Here is a 19,922-nt window from a genome sequence, read left to right as displayed (position 1 = left end):
ACAGCCAAAGTGATCTTACTGCAGTCCTGTGCAAAGTTAAAGAATAGAATGGAATGGAATAGAATAGGTGGCCCTACTGGTTTCCAAGGAGGGGACTTTTTTAACCCATCATCTTTCCTTTTAAAGTAGTCATAATCATAATGACAAAGGATGCTATTTTAATATCTTCTTTGTTAACTCCAGGATAGTATTCAAACACAAAAATGTCAGTGTAAACAGTCTGCAATTTAAAAATATTAGCATATCAACAAGGTGTGCTGTGAAATCAAGAACTGTAAGGTCACCCTCATCCCGTAAGCCTTATCAGAAGCATTTTAATGCAAAAGCTGTAATCACAGAATTACTGGCTTTAAACCACTGAATTCCCCGAGGGAAGTTTTATAATGCAAAGGATTGTAATCATATTTGATTTTCTTTATAGCTAACGCTGCATGGAGATCTGAAAAAAACCACTATTAATCTAAGCCAGACAACATAGGCCTTAAATGAAAATGTAAAACAATATCTCAAAATGATGTTCATGCTGATTGCAGGAGGAAGGGGGGAAGAAAAGAGAAGGAAGAAAAGAGCTCTATTCGACTGTCCTTTTCCTTACTGTGTTTTCTGCATAGGCTATGCAGCAGCTATACCTGCTAAAAATAAAATATGTTTTTAAGTTTAGAACTTTGTTTATCTGAGGCAAAACATGACTGTCTTTTCAGGGAAAGGATAAGCATGAGAAGTTTGATTTGGTTTTGGTCTTGCAAGACTTAGAAACTGCTTGTAGCTTAGAAATATCTGTCCCAGAAGAGTAAACATTTAATTGTTCTGAGAATTCTCAGGCTTCAGAGAACTGTACTGATATGCATGATGTTATGATATAGAATTTCAGACTTATTTCTGGTTTACAAAAGCAATTGGAAAAACATATGAGTAATTGTTCTTGAAGAGTTGTTGCTAAATTTGGAGCAGACACAATGGAATTCAGATTGTTCTGAATATTTTGAAGAAAAAAGATGCTGGAGTTATACCTCTGTTCAGAGTTTAGCACGCATTCAGGGTTGCAAAGGACAAAGGGGAGCCCAGGACCATGTGAATAAGAAGCCCATGTGTCCAAGGCTTGACATTACTCCTATCAAAGGTACTGGAAAACTCCCACTGGTTTCCTTGAGGCTGGGCTCTGAGCACACATCTAAGCTTAGCACCATTGGACACCATTATATAAACAACTTCTGATTTACTTGCAGAAACACTGATGTTCCCAGGAAGATGATGAGTATCATACAAACACATTTTAGTTCAGAGCACAGGCACTGATGCAAAGAATACATTATATTGCTTTCAGAACAGCAAACCCAACAATTCTTGTTAGATCTTTTTTTTTTTTGGTCTGTTTCTACAGAAAATGAGTGTGAAGGATAATGTCTGGCACTACTCAAGAAGCAGCATTATAGAGGAATATAATGTTATCAATTAATAAAAAATAGTGTCTCATCAATATTTTATTACTAAATGTTAATTTTTCACGTTTCACATGAACACAGTATGCCATTTGTCTTAACCTCCTAGCTATGCTGAGGTTTAAACATAAACCTGAATTTTGCACAAATCAAGGGTAGATTTATTGCAAAGCTGTCAAAAAGGAGTTAAAATGACCCACCAGTCTATTTGGAGTGACTAATTAATGGATAGATACAACTCATTGTTCTGTAAATTGTTAGAACTGTTTTGGCTCATGATGGGCCTTGTCATATGAAATCAAGAAAGTAATCTCAGAAAACTTGTTAGACTTGTGGTCTATGTGAAGGAAGTCAGGCACAAAAAAGATATGGAATAACTCTTGGAGGCAGTTTTAAGTAGTTTTCAACTAATTTGTGTTTTCTGCATGCAATGGGATACCAAACTGCTCCTGCTCATCCCTCATATCTATATTCCATGGATGGGTTTCTCCTGTGTAAAATGATCAGCCTGGGGGCTTACTGGCAAACCAGTTCCTCACATTACTTGGAAGGCCACTTAGAAACACTTCCACATGAATGGAAGCAGTTACATTGACTGGATGTAAGCCCTTAGCTTAGGCAGAAGGTAACTCTTATCAGCTGAAACCCAAGTGCAGTCCTCCTTGTTCCTGCTAAAGAAAATGGATTAACCTCAAGCACCATGTTGGTTAGGTAACCCAAAAGAGAGCTGAAGCTCTGTGATTTCTAAGTATTATTGCTGTCTTCTGGCTGAAGGAACACAAACTCAGTAACATGATGTTATTTCTGCTCCTGACTGGATGACTAAATCTTTGAATGGGTGAGTAATAAACAAAAGAATAACAAAGAGTAAGTCATGCTTTCCAGACTCCATTTTAGAAGAGTAATCACAGGTCAAAGTTTTAAAAGCTTCCCTATTTCACAAATGTTTTCACATGGAAGTAATGATAACCCAAGTAATTTAAGTAAAGGATGTCAGCAGGTGATACAATCTGTCCATGTCTACTTATGGAAGAAATATCACCATGTCTGATTTATCCATTTTCTGGGTTTGTAGAGGCTGTAAGCTCTAACTTCTCAGCCACACAGCTCAGGATCTTACCCACTTCATTTAAGTCTAATCAGCCTTTCCCAGAGAGGTTACAGCAGCATTATATAGGGTTCAAAGACCGGTCAAGAGAGTAACTAAGGCAGGTAAAAGTCATATACAAAGAGACTGAAAGTTCTTCTGCTTTGTAGTATTTGCTCTTGGACTCTTCTAAACAGCTGTACTGAAAGAAGGTGGTAAATATTACAGGAGAATGGCAAAGCCTTTCTGCCTCTATAAATGAAATACATATACCCTGTTTCTGGCTTCTATTCCTTCTCCCTCTTCTCCCCATGTAACAGTGAAGAAGCCAAAAATGCAACTTCCATTTGATTTTTTTTTTCTGTCTGCAGGTTTCCCCTGGAGGAACCGCAAAGGCTTTGACCTGGATGGAGTATTAATATATATATTTAATTTTTTTACCTGTTTCCCTTTGGAGGAAGTGCTGAACACAATTGTTTCTACTTCACTCAAAGGTTGCTAACGGTAGAATTTTTGTAAGGGAGCGATACAGCTATTTCTGTCTATAAATATCAACAGCAAGCCTAGAAATCTCTCATTGTTTGCTACATGGCAGGTGATCCGTGTAATCCCTTTCCAGTGCTGGCAGTTTTCCCTAATGCACTTTTAGAGGGGAGTGCTTTCCAGACACACACGTGTATGCATGTACATGGACACATATTTACCTGTGTCCATCTCCATACACACATACATGTATGCATGTACACATATTTACCCATGTCCACCTCCATCTCATACACAGTCACACACACACATGTGTATGCACATGTACATCTTTACCCTGTCCATCTCCACACACACACATGTGTATACATGTACACATATTTACCTGTGTCCATCTCCACACTCACACGTGTATACATGCACACATATTACCCTGTCCATCTCCACACATACACACACACAAACACACATTCACCCTGTCCATCTCTGTACACACACATATTTACCCTGTCCATCTCCACACTCACACACGTTTACACACACATATTTACCATGTCCCTCTCTGTACACACTCACACATGTGTACACACAGACACATATTTACCCCGTCCATCTCTGCACACATACACGTGTATACATGCACACATATTTACCCTGTGCATCTCCACACATACACACACACACACACATTCACCCTGTCCATCTCTGTACACACAGACGTGTACCCACAGACACATATTTACCCTGTCCATCTCCCCACACACACACACAAACACACATTCATCCTGTCCATCTCTGTACACACACACATACACAGTCTCACACACACAGACGTGTATACACGCACACATCTTTACCCCGTCCATCTCTGTACACACACACACACACACACATTTACCCTGTCCATCTCCACACTCACATACTCACACACACGTGCACACGCACACATTCATTCACTCTGTCCCTCTCTGTACACACTCACACACACACGTGCACACACACACATTCATTCACCCTGTCCCTCTCTGTACACACACACGTGCATACACACACATTCATTCACCCTGTCCCTCTCTGTACACACTCACGTGCATACACACACACATTCATTCACCCTGTCCCTCTCTGTACACACTCACACACTCACGTGTACACACACACATTCATTCACCCTGTCCCTCTCTGTACACACTCACGTGCATACACACACACATTCATTCACCCTGTCCCTCTCTGTACACACTCACACACACACGTGCACACACACACATTCATTCACCCTGTCCCTCTCTGTACACACTCACATCCCCCGCTCTGCAGGAGCCGCCTCCCTCCCCATCGCCGCAGCCGTCCCGCCTCGGGGCTGCCCGGCGCGGCCGGCAGGTGGCGCTGCGGGGCCGGGCTGCCCGCGCCGCCCCGCCCGCTCCGGCCGCGCTCCCGGGGCCGCCCCGCCCGGGCAGCGAGGGGAACGGGAGGGAACGGAGCAGCTCCCTTTGGTTCTTTTTGCCGCTTTGTAAACTCAGCGAACTTCGGCCGGCCGGCCGCGTCCCTCCGGGCTGCCGGCGATGAACGCCCCCTCCCAGTCGGGAGGCAAAACAAAAACCATCTGGAGCTAGGGCAGTGCTCACCCTCCTGCCTCCGCCGCGCCTCGGGAGCGATGGGCACCCGGTGCTGCCAGCGCGGCCGGGCGGCGGTAGCGGCTCTGCACCCACTGCCCATCAGACACCGCCGCCGGGGAAGCGGGCAGGGCAGGGCGCGGGGCCGGGCCAGGAGCGGGGAGTCCGCGCTCCCCAGTGGAGGTCTGGGAGGAGGGAAAGCGGAGGAGGGAGGATCCGCGAGGATCCAGGTAGATCCAGCTTTTACCGCTCACCAAAAGCCACCGGCAGCAGGACCTCCGCCTCCTCCCTCCCTCCCCCTCCATCCCTCCCTCCTCCCCTAACTCCGTCCCTCCCTCCCTCCGTCCCTCCCCTGCCCCTCCGCGATGAGAGAAGGGCCAAGTCGGTGCGCGCCAGCCAGCAGCGGTCTCTGCCAGGGGCAGGCGGATCGCTTTCATGTCGCAGGGTGACTGCTAGCCCTGCGGAGCTCCCCCGGCCGGGCCGGGCCGGGCCGGGCCGAGCAGCTGCCCCGCCCGGGGGTGCCGCCGGCGCGCCCCGCGGGATGCTGGCGGCGGGGGATGCGGAGCCGGCCGCGGAATAACATGGGGGCGGCCACTCCCACAGGGCGCCCGTCTTCGACGAGAATGAGGACGGTGAGTGCGGAGCTGTCCGCGGTACCGAGCCGCGCCTCGCCCGGGGCCGCGGCGGCTCCGGCCGGGCGGGTCCGGCCCCGCTCCGTGCAGGAGCCGCGGGCGCGGAGCCTCCCTCGGGCTGCCGGGCGCGGGTGCGCTGCCCGGGCGGCAGCGGAGAGCCCGCCTTTGTCCTGCCATCCTCACCGAGAGAGCGGGAGGCTCGAGTCTAGCACATCGCCAGCTGGGCTTTAAGCACATGGCAGGTGGCTTCAAACCTGCGTTTATGAATGGGCATAGTGTGTGAGATGGATGCCCACGCTTCTAGTTTTGTTTATAGCTGTCGCTTTGCCCACCTGCCTGTTTTAAATGGTGATGTCTCTCTTACTCTATACTTACTCCATCGTCTGTACTTTCTGAAACTTTTTTTAGCATGTTCTATTACTCCAAGTTTCTACTCCCTACCTAGATAATATGTCATAAGAAAGTGTATCTTGTAAAGTTTGTGGAAGGCAATGGAAAAGTTTGCCTAAAATGTGGTGTTTCTTTGCTCTTTATGCATTTCAGTGTAATTTTCCAATGTAGAATGTATTTAATTAGAATTATGTGAATGCATTTCAGTTAAAATAATTTTGGGTCTTGAAGCAAAGAGAACACTACACTCTTAGAGAGCAGATATTTGTATATTAATGTAGAAATGTTTTTAATGTTGCTCATGGGATAGAAGTTGCTGCCTATCTAGGCAACGGGTGCTTAATTTTGAGGAACTTCCCCAGAAGTTCCCAATGTATTTTATTAGGAAGTGATTGTGCCTTAATAGACTCACACTGGCTTCCTGAGTTTCATAACAAGTCAAAACATGTATGTTCTGCCCTGTATGTTCAGGGCACATGGAGATATTTGTATTGTTTTCCTAGTAGGGGGGTAACATCTTAAATACATGTAGAGTGCTTGAAAGGGTGACTACATCTTGCATTTGAGATTACCATTCCCTATTCCTTGGCGAAGCGTGATGAGGTGTGGTTTACAACATTCCATTGTTTGTGTGGGGAATGGGGCAGGTTGTGTACAATTTGTGTGTTGTGGAGCCATAGCTGCCAGTTTCTTGTACTGGTAGAAAATTTCAGACCTTCACCATAGGTCATGCTGTGTAAACATACGAGTGGGAAAGAGCCCCCCTCACCTTCCCCCAGGCAAAGTCTCAACCATGCTCACTTGGGGCTGTAAACCTTGAGGAAACTCGCTGAGAAATACTCCAGAATGAAGGCATGAAAAGTTAATCTTGCCCAGACACCCTAAGGTAAAAAGATACCCACACTCCTGCCTTTGAAGGCTTCTAATTGGGCTCTCTTGAGTTAGCAGTTTTCATGAATTATTACCACCTTTATTTTTTTCCCCCATGCTGCAAAACTGTGGTCAGTTTTTGCACAAAATGAACAAAATTCAATAGTAAATTATTGCAGAAACGCCTTCATGGCACTTAGTTCTCTTTCTATCCAGAAAGCATTTCTGCAATGCAGCCATTATTAACAGGTAATAAAAAAAGAGCACATGAAGTATTTATGGATTTCAATTAGGCCATTATTTATTCTTTGCATGGTTTTGTTTTGTTCTGAGGTGGTTTTCCCCATTATGAATGTTGCTAACATAATCTTTTATTCCTCTTAATATATTTCGCTTGGCACAACCATCTAGTTCAGAAGAGTCCATTGCTTTTGAAACAATAACCAATTTCCAATAGTACTTACAAAATGTTTTTCAGGATGGCATTTTCCCAAGTACCTAAACAATATGGGGAAATATCTCCTCTTTAAAAATGTATTTAACAGAATTTAATACAAAATGAAGCTGTTTTTTCATATTCCCACTAGTAGCTATAAAAGTCACCATTTCCCACAATATTGGACTTAATATATAATTTAAAAAATATATAATGAAAAGTATAACAAGAGAAAGTGGATTTGTTTCTTGAGATGGTATAATTGCTCAAGAATAACAATCAATTCATAGAGAACTGGAATAGGTGAGTTGTGTATGAAGATGTAGAAATACTAGAAACTAATCTATTTAGTGTATTGTGTATAATGTCACAGCTGCCTCTTAAAATTACAAAAATGAACAGAAAAAAAGTATTGCCATTTTATATCCATGCATGTTTATGATGAGTGTAGAATAAAAAATGAATTTTGCAAGTAAAGGTTTAAAGCCATTTATGCCATTTATCATCACTCTGGAAATCATAGAAAAAAAGTTACCTACTCAGTGTGTTAGTTAATAAATAAATGTATGGAAATAGTGTATGAAGAGCACAAAGGTGCTGCCTGACAAGCCTGTGGGGTTTCTGTTCCAGAGTTACCTCCTGCTTTCTGATGAGAAGAAGTGTTGATCCCCTGAGTAGATCTAAAAACTGTAACCTGAATGTACACTCCCCTCCATGCTCAGGGTAATAGAAAAAAATATTCTGTAGAACCAGAAGCCTGAACTACATGCTGCTAGTTCCCAGTTATTACAGCCAGTATAACACATCATTATCATACACTAACCTTTTTAAAGGGAGTAATGCATGCCATTTTTACCAGCTACATTAGTTCTCTGTGTTCCACTTTTATTAGAAGGATCTTCCAGAACTTCACTCTCTTTGAATGGTTAGAAACATCTGTTTTCTTGACTAGGTTTCTTCATCTACTTACAAGATTTGTGTTTAATTTAAGTTTTTGTTAGTTTAAAATGCCCTCCCCCTCCAGGATTATTCTGGTGCTTTGAGAGACAGCAAAAGTGTCCCCTCTCACTCTTTGATTTGTAGGGAAACCTTTTCTATTTTCCTATTATTCCTACTGCTTTCTCATTTCCTGTGCCCTGCATCTGTCTGCATTTGAACCTGTCTTGGTTTCACATAGATAACCCAAATTATACACAGAATTGTAGGTGAGTTTTCCCCAGGACCTTGTGTTGCAAAGAATACTTCCTGTTCTCTACTGGAAGTTCTAGCACAGTCTATAATTACATATGCCCTTTTCATGGACAGACCATGTGAATAGTTCTGTCACCCTGTGGTCAGTGCCTTGCTCAGTAATTTCCACTGATGAACTCCAATCCACATTAGAAATTTTTTGTGTTCCTATGTACAAGGCCTTTTGCAGGACTGAATTTTGGTCCACTTCTATTATTCATAGTTTCAAAGATGATGACTTGCTCCTTTCCTTGCAACACTCTGATTCTTTTTAATACAATGTTTTACATTAGGACCACACTGATCATGTCAGTTATCAAGACCACTGAACACTTTGTGTGAGTATTCAGCTGGATCATATCCAGACTTAATCTTCTTTGCTTTTAACCCCTGCCAGCCTCATATTTTCCATTTCTAAATAATATTTTTTCCTTTGTTACTGCCATGGTTTAACCCAAGCAGCAACTCACTCAGCCCCACACAGCCACTTGCTCACTCCCCAGGCGGGATGAGGGAGAGAATCAGAACAACAAAAGTTACATGGGTTGAGATAAAGATAGTTTAATAGGGAAAGTAAAAGCTGTGCACACAAACAGTGCAAAACAAGGAATTTATTCACTGCTTCCCAGGGCAGGCAGCGCTCAGCCATAGCCAGGAGAGCAGGGCTCATCACATGTGATGGTGACTTGGGAAGACAAATGACATCACACTGAATGTTTCCCCCTTCCTTTGTCATCCAACTTTACATACTGAGCCTGAAGCCATAGGGTGTGGGATATGGTGTGGGATGTGGGATATGGTGTGGGATATCCCTGGGTCAGCTGTCCTGGCTGTGCCCCCTCCCAGCTCCTTGTGCACCCCCAGCCTCCTCACTGCTGGGGTGGGATGATGGACAGGAAAGGCCTTGGCTCTGTGGAAGTGCTGCTCAGCAATAGCTAAAATATCCCTGAGCTCTGTTTCCAGCACAAACCCCAAACACAGCCCCACACTTGCTGCTCTGAAGAAAATTAACTCTATTCCAGCCAAAACCAGCACAGCTGCCCACCTTGCCTTTTGTCAGTTTATCCTCACCTTATTCAGCTTTGCTTATACTTTCTTACATCTCATTCCACTGAAACTGAGAAAAATTAATTTTAAGCCAACTCTATCATCTACAAAATAAGTTTGTCATCAAGGAAAAATGTCTGGTTACTCATGTGCAAAAAACTCCTGGTAAAACCATGTTGTATTTATCTAATTTTCTCTTCTTAGCCTAGGTTAAGGCACAAAACAGCTAGGAATAATCCAGGGAACAGAGCCCTTTGTTTGCCTAGACCTTGTACTCTGCCTAAAGATATAGAAAAATACATTCCATTTCTTGATTTTTATTGCTGTATAGGTTGGATAGAGAACTACATCTGGTGCTGTGCAGCATCACTACCCCTTACCAAAGCAAGACCCTTATATGGTGTGGAGCTATAACATTTTTTCAGACATTTAAAAGGTGTTTTAAGCAAGATACTACACAAATTGTGCAGTCAATTCAGGTAAAAGGAAAACAGTTTTACTTTTGTTAATACTACTGAAGCAAAGGAACCTGACTCTCTTCACCTTGAATATTTCTTATTCTCACAACAACTACCCTCTCCTGAATATGGATATCCAGTGCTACCACCAGGAGAGAAAAGAAATAAATTTTTCTCATATTCAACTTTTCAAAAATAGCAATATGCTCACAAGAATGGCAATAGAAGTGTAAGGCTAATATTCACCATTGGTAAATTCTCCTTGCAAATTCTCAGTAAATATCACAAGTAATGGATATATTAGCAATAACCTAGTGACTGTAAAGAGTGTCTTTCATGCTGGATTTGCTTGACTGTTCAGTTAAAATTTCAATCATATTCAAAGTGTGAAAATTAAATAGTCAAAAAGAGTAATTTAGAAAAGAGCTGACTCAGGAGAGATATTACTACTATCAAACAGGAATAATGTACTTGCCTACATTGTGGTGGAAGATACAGAGGAAAGGATAAGAAACAAAGTGTTAGAAGCTAGAAGCTGGTCCTGCCAAGTGATACGGCAGTTGTATTTGATTATCTGGGGCTTAAAAAATCAGCTTTGCTACAGTTACTTTTAGAAATAAGTATACTGAACTTTTAAAAAGCTTGTTTTTGCTTTTGGTGTACGTGACTTTACATTTAAGGTAAATATGTATTTCCACTGAGCATCCTGAAGCTGCAGAACCCCTCTGTGGAGGTCATTGTGACAGGGCTGTGCCTCAGGAGTGTGGTTTTGTCTGTGGGGAATGAGGCACAGCCTTGGCTTATTCTCCATGACCAGAACCTGATTCACTGTAGTGCTTTTTTATCTACTTCAAGGAAGTGCTCAAGTCCCACTTCCCTGCCTGAGCCACCGGGCTTTGTTCTGCTGCAGTGCCACAACTGCAGAGCTCAATGGAAATCTTATGTACTAGAGAATATAGCATCCATCCTCTGGAGTTAAACTTCCAATTTCAAGTTGTAATTTAAAATTGATTTCTACCTCTCCTCTGCAGAAAAGCCTTCAGCTTAAATGAAGGATTTAAAATTGTTGGTGAGTGTCAGAAAACATCATTATTAAATGGCCAGCTGCTGCAAAGACTTGTACTAAAAGCCTAAAACCCAGATAAAGAGCCTAAGAAAAAATGCCTGAAATTGGTATGGATTCAGGTAGCTAAATTCTGAGCATAATGGCTGAGTTTATGTATAAGTGCAGTGAAAGCTGAAGAACCATAAAGTGACATAGGGAAAAAATGACAAACAAGAGTTTTACTTGGAACCAATTTACAGCAATGGTTAGATGTCAAAGTGAGTCAGATTGAGAACAGAGCATGCAATGTCCAGTTATTGTCAGTGATCTGATGGTGCTCATCATCCTGCTGGCACCCAGCTGTAGTGGGCAGTGCCTGATGCAGTCACAGAGCTGCTGCACAACACTCAGATCATGAGGATAATAACACACTCTTTTCAAACTACTTGTTTCATAAGGCACAGCCCTAAAGAACAGTAAAATAAAGGGTTGGAACCGAAATACCTTCTGTTAGAGAGAGTAGCAAACATCATGTGGGATCAATATTTCTGCTGGATTTTTAGTTTGTTCATGAAAGTTCTCTGGTGTGTTATATTGCATTTTATTTTTTCCCTTGCAAAGAGGAATATTCCAGTTCCCTTTAGAACTGAATTGGATAAGAATACCAAAATGTGGTTTAAAAACTGCTCAAAGGCAGTTCTGTTGAAAACCACAGCTGTCAAAGGCATTATTTTATGCTGAATATCAGTATTTTGGATAGATTAGATACAGACCATTGGATTTATGACCATGTTGAATTTTATACAATTTTATTTTGCATTTATTGAACTTTAGACAGGAATTCATCATTATGTGTAGTGAAAAACACTTCAGAAAGCCAAATACCAGTGTCTGTACAATCACAGAGCAAAATAGATCAGTGTTCAGCTTACACTTACAGCATAATATGAGACAGTGGGAGAATATAGACAGAAAGGAGAGCACAGAGCAATATGATAATTTCAGGTAGCCACAGAAGTACTAAACGCCAAACTGTTGACAGTTTACATGGTCTGTGTCCAAGGAGGTTCAGAAGGAATACTGTGATATTGCAATCACCATCGCCCTTATCTTCCTGGCTTGGGCTTTGGTACAATGCACACAAATAATGTGGACCTCTTCAGGCACTAAATGATAATTGGGGGTGAAGTTTAATACTGTATCAGTTTTCCCTTTTTTACAGGGAACTCTAAAGATGAATCTGGCACTTTCATCTTAGCTTCTTGCTATCTCAAATGAGCTGCATCTCTGTTCCATTTGAATATCCTAAAAAGGTTGTGCAGTATCAGATTTACCTCACACTGTCAGGATTAGAACAAAGATCCTTTCCAGGGACAGCTAAAGTATTTGTCAGTTGTAGTTAACTTTACATCATCCAGATTCAACAAAATCTCGGCCAGCAATATCTTAGAGATGGTCCAGATAAATTTTCAAGATCCTTCCTAACAATATTACCACATTTCCAAGATTTAGTTCTTCAGCAGAAACATCCTTGTCAGGACCTCCATCTTAAACAAAGGCACCATGGAAGTCTTTGCTGCTGCTTTTGCAGACTTCCAAAATTTGCAGAAGTGGTTGGCATGACGTCTAACTCTAAGAGTGTGAAGGAATTTCTTGTTGGCTTGTTATTGAGGAACTGCTCAGGAGAGGTAACATTTTACCCTTGTTGCAATATGTGTTATGTGGTGTGCCTGGATATCAACATAGGCTTTTTGTAAGTAAGTATAAATAATTCAAAGTTAACCAAGCATTGAGCAAGGTAAACTTTGAGACTCCTATTCAAGATCAAGGAAAAATCTGATTGTGAAATAAACTCAGAAAACAAGATTATTGTCTCAATCTCAACACCATTGCTTTTACAGTCCCTCCTTCAAAAATTTAGACATTGTCTTCCACTGCTGTCCACAGCTGTTGCTTGAAGTGAAAAGGCTTTGCTCCCTCAGCTGTGCTGCAGTTGTTTTCTGTGCCAAAGAGCAGACTTTCAGAGAGCTGGGCTCTGAAGGGCTGGAAAAGCTGAATGGTGGAAGGGGTGCTAATCTGAGAAGTAAATGTTTGGTTTTATCCCAAGACAAATGGTTTTCAAATTTACAGAGATATTAAACTGACTTTTCTGCCCAATACTGGCATCACTTCCAGTACAGTTCAAAAGATCTGACAGCTTCCCATAGAACCAGGGGGAACAGATCTACCTCACCCCACCTGGCTGCAGTGGGACAGACACTGAGTCCTGGACATGAAAGTGAAAGAGTTCCTTGATGTGGATGTGTGAATGTGGGTTACAAGGCCAGCAGTAGCTACTACGGAGCTTTTTGTGAACCTGGGGTACCATACTGTCCCATGAATGAAGTTCAGCCTAGAATGAAATGTTGTACCTGACTGAATTAGGAAATCTTTGGGAAATAAACATGGTAAGGAATTACGGTCTTGTTCATATATCCTCAGAGAACTGTCTCACCAGAACTGTCTTTGTACAGTATTTTCTGAATGTGGGCATCAATCCAAAGAAGGTGGGGTTTTGTTGGCCGGGCACAAGACTCACTCTTTTCCACATTTCTAATTAAAAAAGCAAGCTTGACAAGGCAGAAGGTGAAGCCATCCTGAAGCAAAACCTGGTGGGCAGTGACACCTGTGACTAAGCACTGAGAGGTGGGATAGAGGAAAGAAGGCCGTTATTTTGGTGGTTTCACAACATTTTGACTTAGCCAGAGTGAGCTGATGGAAAAGGTGTGGAAGAGAAAAGGTTGCTACTGAGATCAATCAATACAAAGTAAAAATTCTTAGACAGTATTCAATTAAAAAGGAAAACTTCTAGTTCAGTCTGGCAGATGAGCTCCACAGCATGCTGTCAGGGTAAAACATGTCAGGAGAAGGAACAAGAGGCACAGGAGACCCACCAAACTCAGCAGGAAAGGCCTGGACTTTTTGGAGGGGGAAGAGCAGCAGTAGTAAGCAGTGTGCACATCAGAGGGTGTGATCTCTCTTGAGCACAGTTCCACTTAGTTTCACAAGCTAGTTAAATTGATTACCTTGGATGACATTACTTACTGCCTAATGTAGGCCTGTGCTGAACTGTTGCCTAATTTGCTGTTGTACTTTTGAACACTATGTATGTGTGTGTGTGTGTATGTAAGCTTCCCTGCAACAGGATAAAGACTATTATTATATAAACATGAAAAAATGAAGACATCAATAAAAGTTATTTTCTTAACTAAATAATACTCTGAGTTTCCTTGGACTCAATCAAAATCCAGCATGAGCAGCAAATACAGGGTCTTATAAAAAAATAACAGGCAAATGTCTTGGTTTTTTTCCCCTATGGTTAAAGAAGAACAAAGTTGGTTTACTTTCTAGGGTCCAGTGTCTAATACATTAAATGTTCTGAAGAATAACACTGGTTTTTATTTGGCTGCACTTGATCCCAGGAAACTATTTACTTTATCAGAAATGTGTGTTCAAACCACACTGTATCTGCAGATGAGCACTGGCGGGGCCCAAGATGCCTCCGCCTTCTCACTACAAGAGGATGTTGAGCATAAATACATTCATCAGGACTTAGAACTGATTCTCTTAATGCAATATTTGATGGAACGTCCTTGTATTTAATTTTAGAGCCTTAGAAATTAACATTATACTGTTTAAATTCTACGTTACATGTATACAGTACAGTTTTATAGTTGGGCCAATATATACCATTTATATACTACACTATAGTACTGTACCTTTATAAAACACATATTTCTGGAGGAAAGAGGAAAGAAAGAAGGCATCTGTTCACTGGTGAGTACTACCAGGCCTTCCCTTTCAGATTCCTCACTTAGTAAAATCTGGCAAATAGAATGAAAGCACCGCATGTGACGTGTGTTCAGCTTGTCCTCAAGAAAACCTGAATGTTATACATTGGTCCATTCCCTTAGGCAGTCAGCGTTCACCTCAAATATCCATCAACAAGGGAATGAGTAGGGTTGTACTTTGTATCACAGAAATGAGGCCTTCCTTCCTTTTGCTCCTAAATAAGTTATTTTCCACTCCAATAATTAGAAGACTTATTTCCATGCAGCTGTCTCTCATATGCTCAGTTTGACCTCATCTTTAACTCCTTAATTTCCACTTTGACTCTCATCAACCTGTATTTTAACGAGGAAATGAAACAGTCTGAATGGAAAGGCTAGGATTTGTGAGGTCACTTGACAGGTCTGGTTTTAATCACTGGAAATTGAAACTCTGGTGTTTGCAAAAGTGTTCTTAGTTCATCATCTATCTTCTAGAGACTATCAACCTTCTGTATTTTCCAACCTGGCAAGGAAAGGTTACTGGAGATTGGGGCCTTATGGACATGGTTTAGTGGTGAACTTGGCAGTGTTAGGTTTATGGTTGGGCTTAAAGTTCTTAAATGCCTTTTCCAACATAAAAAATATTGTCTGATTCTTTGGTTTCAGTTTGTTTTACTGGTAGTCAGTACCTCAAGTTTCTTCTTCCAGTTTTGCATATGATTTATTTCTGCTACAACTAATAGAAGATTCTTTATAATCAGTTTTTCTCCTACACCCTTTTTCTATGATGGCTGTCACAGGTCTTGACACAAAAGTATCAAACACTGCAATGCTTTTGTTCTTAGAAATGTTGTATTGTATTTTCTGATATGGGTATTCAGTACAATGTAGACACCTAAGTTTCATTCTTCCTGTAATTAAGACAGAAATATTTTCCTTTTAAATTGAAGGATGCTTCTTAGAAAGCTTTACCAGGGTTGGTGGCAGCTTATTTAAACAGGTTTTTGAGGCTCTAATGGTAACTGAACATGGTTGATGAATCTGAAATGTATTTCCCAAATTTTATATTCCCATAAATATTTTCTTTATAATATCACAACATAATATGAAATATTCTGTTCTATATTTCATTAAACTTTTTCTATTTTGGTTTATTTTCGAAAAAAGCTTGTTTAGATATATTAATGAAATCTACCCTACAGTTTGTTTATCCTTCTCAAAATATGAATTAAAACTGTGGTTTTAACTTCTATCTGGTAATATTTTCATTGATTTTGTGTTTATTCCCACTTTATTTCTCATTTTCTTTCTTTTTTTCTTTTTCTTTAAGAAATAAATAGCAATTCTAAATCTTTGAAATTTAGAAACATTTAGATAAGTTCTACACCTGATGTACTTTTCTGCCCTGTCATTTTTTTACTTGGTATGATCCTGAATAAAATAGAGCGGTGATTTCATCATTCTATTGTTAACACTGTTCTGTGTAAGAGGGACTGTTGTATTTAGTAAGATAAATACACTACAAGGCAACCTGCTGCAGTGGACAAAAAATACTTTCCTTCTTTTTCCTATTTTTGCAGCGATAAGGGAACACCTTCTGTTCCTTATGTAAGATATAAAAATGCAAACTGAGTTAATCCTTCCAGTAATTATAATTTCCTTTTGAGGTTGTTCCACCTCCCTTGCTGAGCAATGAGAGCTGCTCTTAGCTCCCTTGTTAAAACAAAGACGCAATATAATCACAAAATCACTGTCAGCCTCCTGAGTGTCCTTCACACCTTTCTGAAGCTATCTTCCACTTCCCCCTGGACTGTTTTCACATTATGTTAGGAAGATTGATTTTGTGCCTTTTGGGGTGAGGTTTAGATAAATCTTTCTCCAAGCTGTAAAGCCTGCAAATGCTTTTGGGGCAATACCACATCTTAAGGACTGTGAACTGCTACACAGAGCTTGAAGTCAAACAACAAGAAGTTATCAAAAGGTCATTTTGAGATTAAGAAAAGTCATTCTCTTAAGCCCAGATTGTATTTGACTCTTTTAGCATGTGAAAGCTACAGAAATACAATCCTATGTGTGGGGAATTGCTGTAAAACCAAGTTAGCTTTTATTGAGATTGGTTTGGACATAACATGAGGAACAGATTTGCCAGAAGTTTTATGCAGATTCATGAGATTCTTCTCTGCCCAGCCTTTTCATGTGATTTTTCAGTAACTGTATGCCAATTATGCCCTTATTGCCACATCTTTCGCTGCCCAGTGACATGTCTTTGAGATCTCTTGCTCAAGTTTTTGAGCTAAGTTATTAAACTAGAGGTTTTTGTATGGTGCAAATAATAATAGCAGATGAAAAGTACTTTAGAAAGAAAAATATATTTTTAGTGTGAAATGCTCCATAAAAATCTCAGTATTGAAAGACTTTCTGGAAGGATTTATTGACCTTTATTGAACAAAATTGTCAGCACTAAGTGCTGTGCAATTTTGCTGGGAAGGAGTCATAGTGTAGTTAACACTTGCTGTCGGTCCAAATGTTCAGCAGGGCAATAATTTTTCTTTTTCTTTTGGATTTAGTGAGCTCTCTGTTGATAACAGGGGAAGAGAGCAGCTACAGTAAAGTTGCCTGGGCAGCTTCAAAATAGCAAAAAAAAAAAAAAAATTACAATCATCCAGTCTATCTTGTCCTTTTTTCCTTTTTTTTTTTTTAATCATAGTTTGGGAAAAGGACTGGGCATCAAATTCACAGATGTTGTTTGTGGCTGTGGGAGGCAGGACATCCAAGTGAAGGCAAATTCCAGCTGCTGCTGGGATAACATCTGCTCTCTGAATGGCTTTCACAAGGCTTTCCTGAGAGTGAGGAGAGGTTGTGTCTGCTGTTTAGAAAAGATTGAGTAGTGTGTGGCAGTGAAGAGACACCATGTTTTCAGTGGTTTCAAGCACTTAGGCTGAGTGCTGCCTTGACTTCAGCTCCTTGATGCTCCCGAGCCAGGAGCCGTCAGTCTGTCCCAGCGGTGTCGGATGAAGCATAGTCATGGATTCTAAAATGTCATAACAGAAGGCAGCCCTTTCACTGTTGTAGCTGTCCATTTCAGAGAAAAGATTGTGGCATTCAGGTTTCTCACTTGTGAGGTGCAGAGATATTTTAAGTGCTTCCCTGGGCATACAAACACTTGAGAGTAACTGCAGGTGGCTCTCAGCCCTCTAACCTTCCTCTGCTAGGTTGTTCATACACATCCTGTGATCCACAGACATCTGTGGATCAATGACATCCTGAATTTTTGAATGACAGGATGTCCTGGATATTGTAAAGATCTTCCTGAAGCACTACATTCCAATTTGGAAAAGAAGAATACACCCTGGCAGATCACCCAAGAAATATTGCTGGCAACTGTTGTATACAACATGTTGCTTCTAGTCTTTAATGATATGATTTCCAGTTGTTTTCACAACCTGTAAATAAAAAAAAAGCCACAATTTTTTTTCTATGTTGTAAGTTTTCCATTCTGTGCTGTGAAGAAGCCAAGGTTGTTTAATATTATTTTCATATATAGCCAGAAGAAGCTCTGATATATGATTTGCCATTTTATTCTAGTTAAGAAAATATAATACAAACACACATATTTTAGAGACTATCTCTCTCTCTCTCTCTCTTTTTCTCTACATATACACAGAGTTTTTTTATATACTTTACTCTCATCAAAACAAACCCTGTGTATGCAGTAGGAAACTCTAGAACTGAGTCACCAATATTCATTATTTTCATCTAACATCTATAATTAAACTTATTTGAGGTTCTATTTCTGTGATTATACAGAACTGGTATAGCACATTTAGTGCCACTGGATGTTTCAGGCACTAAGCCTTCTGCTACACTGAGCAATTTTATCCTCTGCAGCTCACTATTTGTTTGTGCTTTGCACCTAATAACTTCTGTGGTTAAAATTAGAACTTGTGTTCTCTACATTAATATCTAGCAGCTCCCCACTCTGCTTGCCAAGTGAATATTTTTATTTTTGCCTGTTGTGTGATGATATGAGGTAAATCTAAGTTGTAGCTTAGAGTCTACTGACCTGCTGTTAATGCCAACACCCAGCCATAAACTGGGAATTGTGGCTTGTCTGAAGTCCTCCTCCTCTCCTCAGTCACCTCTGTACCAGCTGACCTGAGGTGGATTTGGTTTGTTTCATAAGTGTGTCTACGTTTGCTTTGCTTGAAGTATTTAATATTTCACTTCTTTGTGATTCTAATCTCAGATGGCAACAAAGTACCACACACCTCCTTGCTCACTCTGCCCCCCTTCCCAGCTGGATAGTGAGGAGAATCAGAATAAGGTAAAACATGTGGGTTGAGATAAGAATATAATTGAAATAAAGTAAATTATAATAATGACAATAGCAATAATAATAAACAACACTATAATAGATACAAAGAAGAAAATTAACTCTATTCCAGCTGAAACAAGGACAACTCCTAATCTTAGCAGTGAGTAGATAAGATAAAGTGCCTGCTTTCTTTATTCATATTTACTATTTTCTGCAGTGAACAGTCCTATCAGCTTTGGTGTAATTGCTTGTGGAGTGTAAATAAGCATACTTATAAATAACTTGCAAATAAGTGTACAAGGATTTCCCAGAGGTAAGAAGCACAATGATGAGAGAATAAATCATCAGCACCAAGTAAAAAAACTTCTACAGTTAGATGGTCATTTTATGTACAGCAGTCAGCCCATCTTTTTCAGTCTCCATACAAGAACTACCCATTCCATCATCAAATATTTATCTGTTGAAGAGATATTTATTTCTTCATCTCAGATGTTTATCTGAGATGAAGAAATATGTCTTGCACTGAAATGATGGAAGTTTTTATGAATTAAATATAGCTGTTATAATCAGTTTTTTCCCCTACCCTTTCTATACCACCCTGAATAGAAACAACCACAAAAAAGTGATGTGTACAAAGGTGTTAATGATGATTAATAGGGCAGGATATCACTTCATCTGAAGCTGGAAAAATTGATCATGTTTGATCAACAATAGTTTAGTCTGGAGCACGTAGGTAAAAAAAAAAACCTTTTGTGAGACCAGCTTTCCTCCAAAATGGCAGAGAAGGTGGGGTGATTCTTATGCAAGCAGATGATTCACACAGAGAAATATTATGAACCCTAGCTAGAATCAAAAAGAAGCCTCTTCCTGTCTCCAGATAACTCTAAAAGTCAGAACTGCCAAGATGAGCTCAGGTCAGTGCCTTTACAACCTCAGAGGCTGGGATTTGAGGTTCCATCTCAAAAATGGATTTTATTTTTTCTAAGAAATATAACTTAGCTTGAAACACTTGCAACACCTTCAGATAAAATGCAACTTGGGCACTGAAGTACATAGTGAAAGTCA

The 19,922-nt window shown here is 40.5% G+C and overlaps 1 protein-coding gene across 1 annotated transcript in view; it reads left to right on the top strand.

Moving 5' to 3' along the window:
- The first annotated feature begins 4,989 nt into the window (after positions 1-4,989).
- The window catches only part of STK32B (serine/threonine kinase 32B), a 163,153-nt gene continuing 148,220 nt past the window's right edge, over positions 4,990-19,922 (top strand). Inside the window, exon 1 of the mRNA XM_030947996.1 lies at positions 4,990-5,257. The gene's annotated coding sequence lies outside the window, so the exon portion shown is untranslated. The remainder of the gene's footprint in view (positions 5,258-19,922) is intronic.

This window comes from Camarhynchus parvulus, chromosome 4, assembly GCF_901933205.1.
Source record: "Camarhynchus parvulus chromosome 4, STF_HiC, whole genome shotgun sequence".
In the NCBI taxonomy this organism is placed as follows: Eukaryota; Metazoa; Chordata; class Aves; order Passeriformes; family Thraupidae; genus Camarhynchus; species Camarhynchus parvulus.
This window is presented reverse-complemented; position numbering and strand designations above follow the sequence as displayed.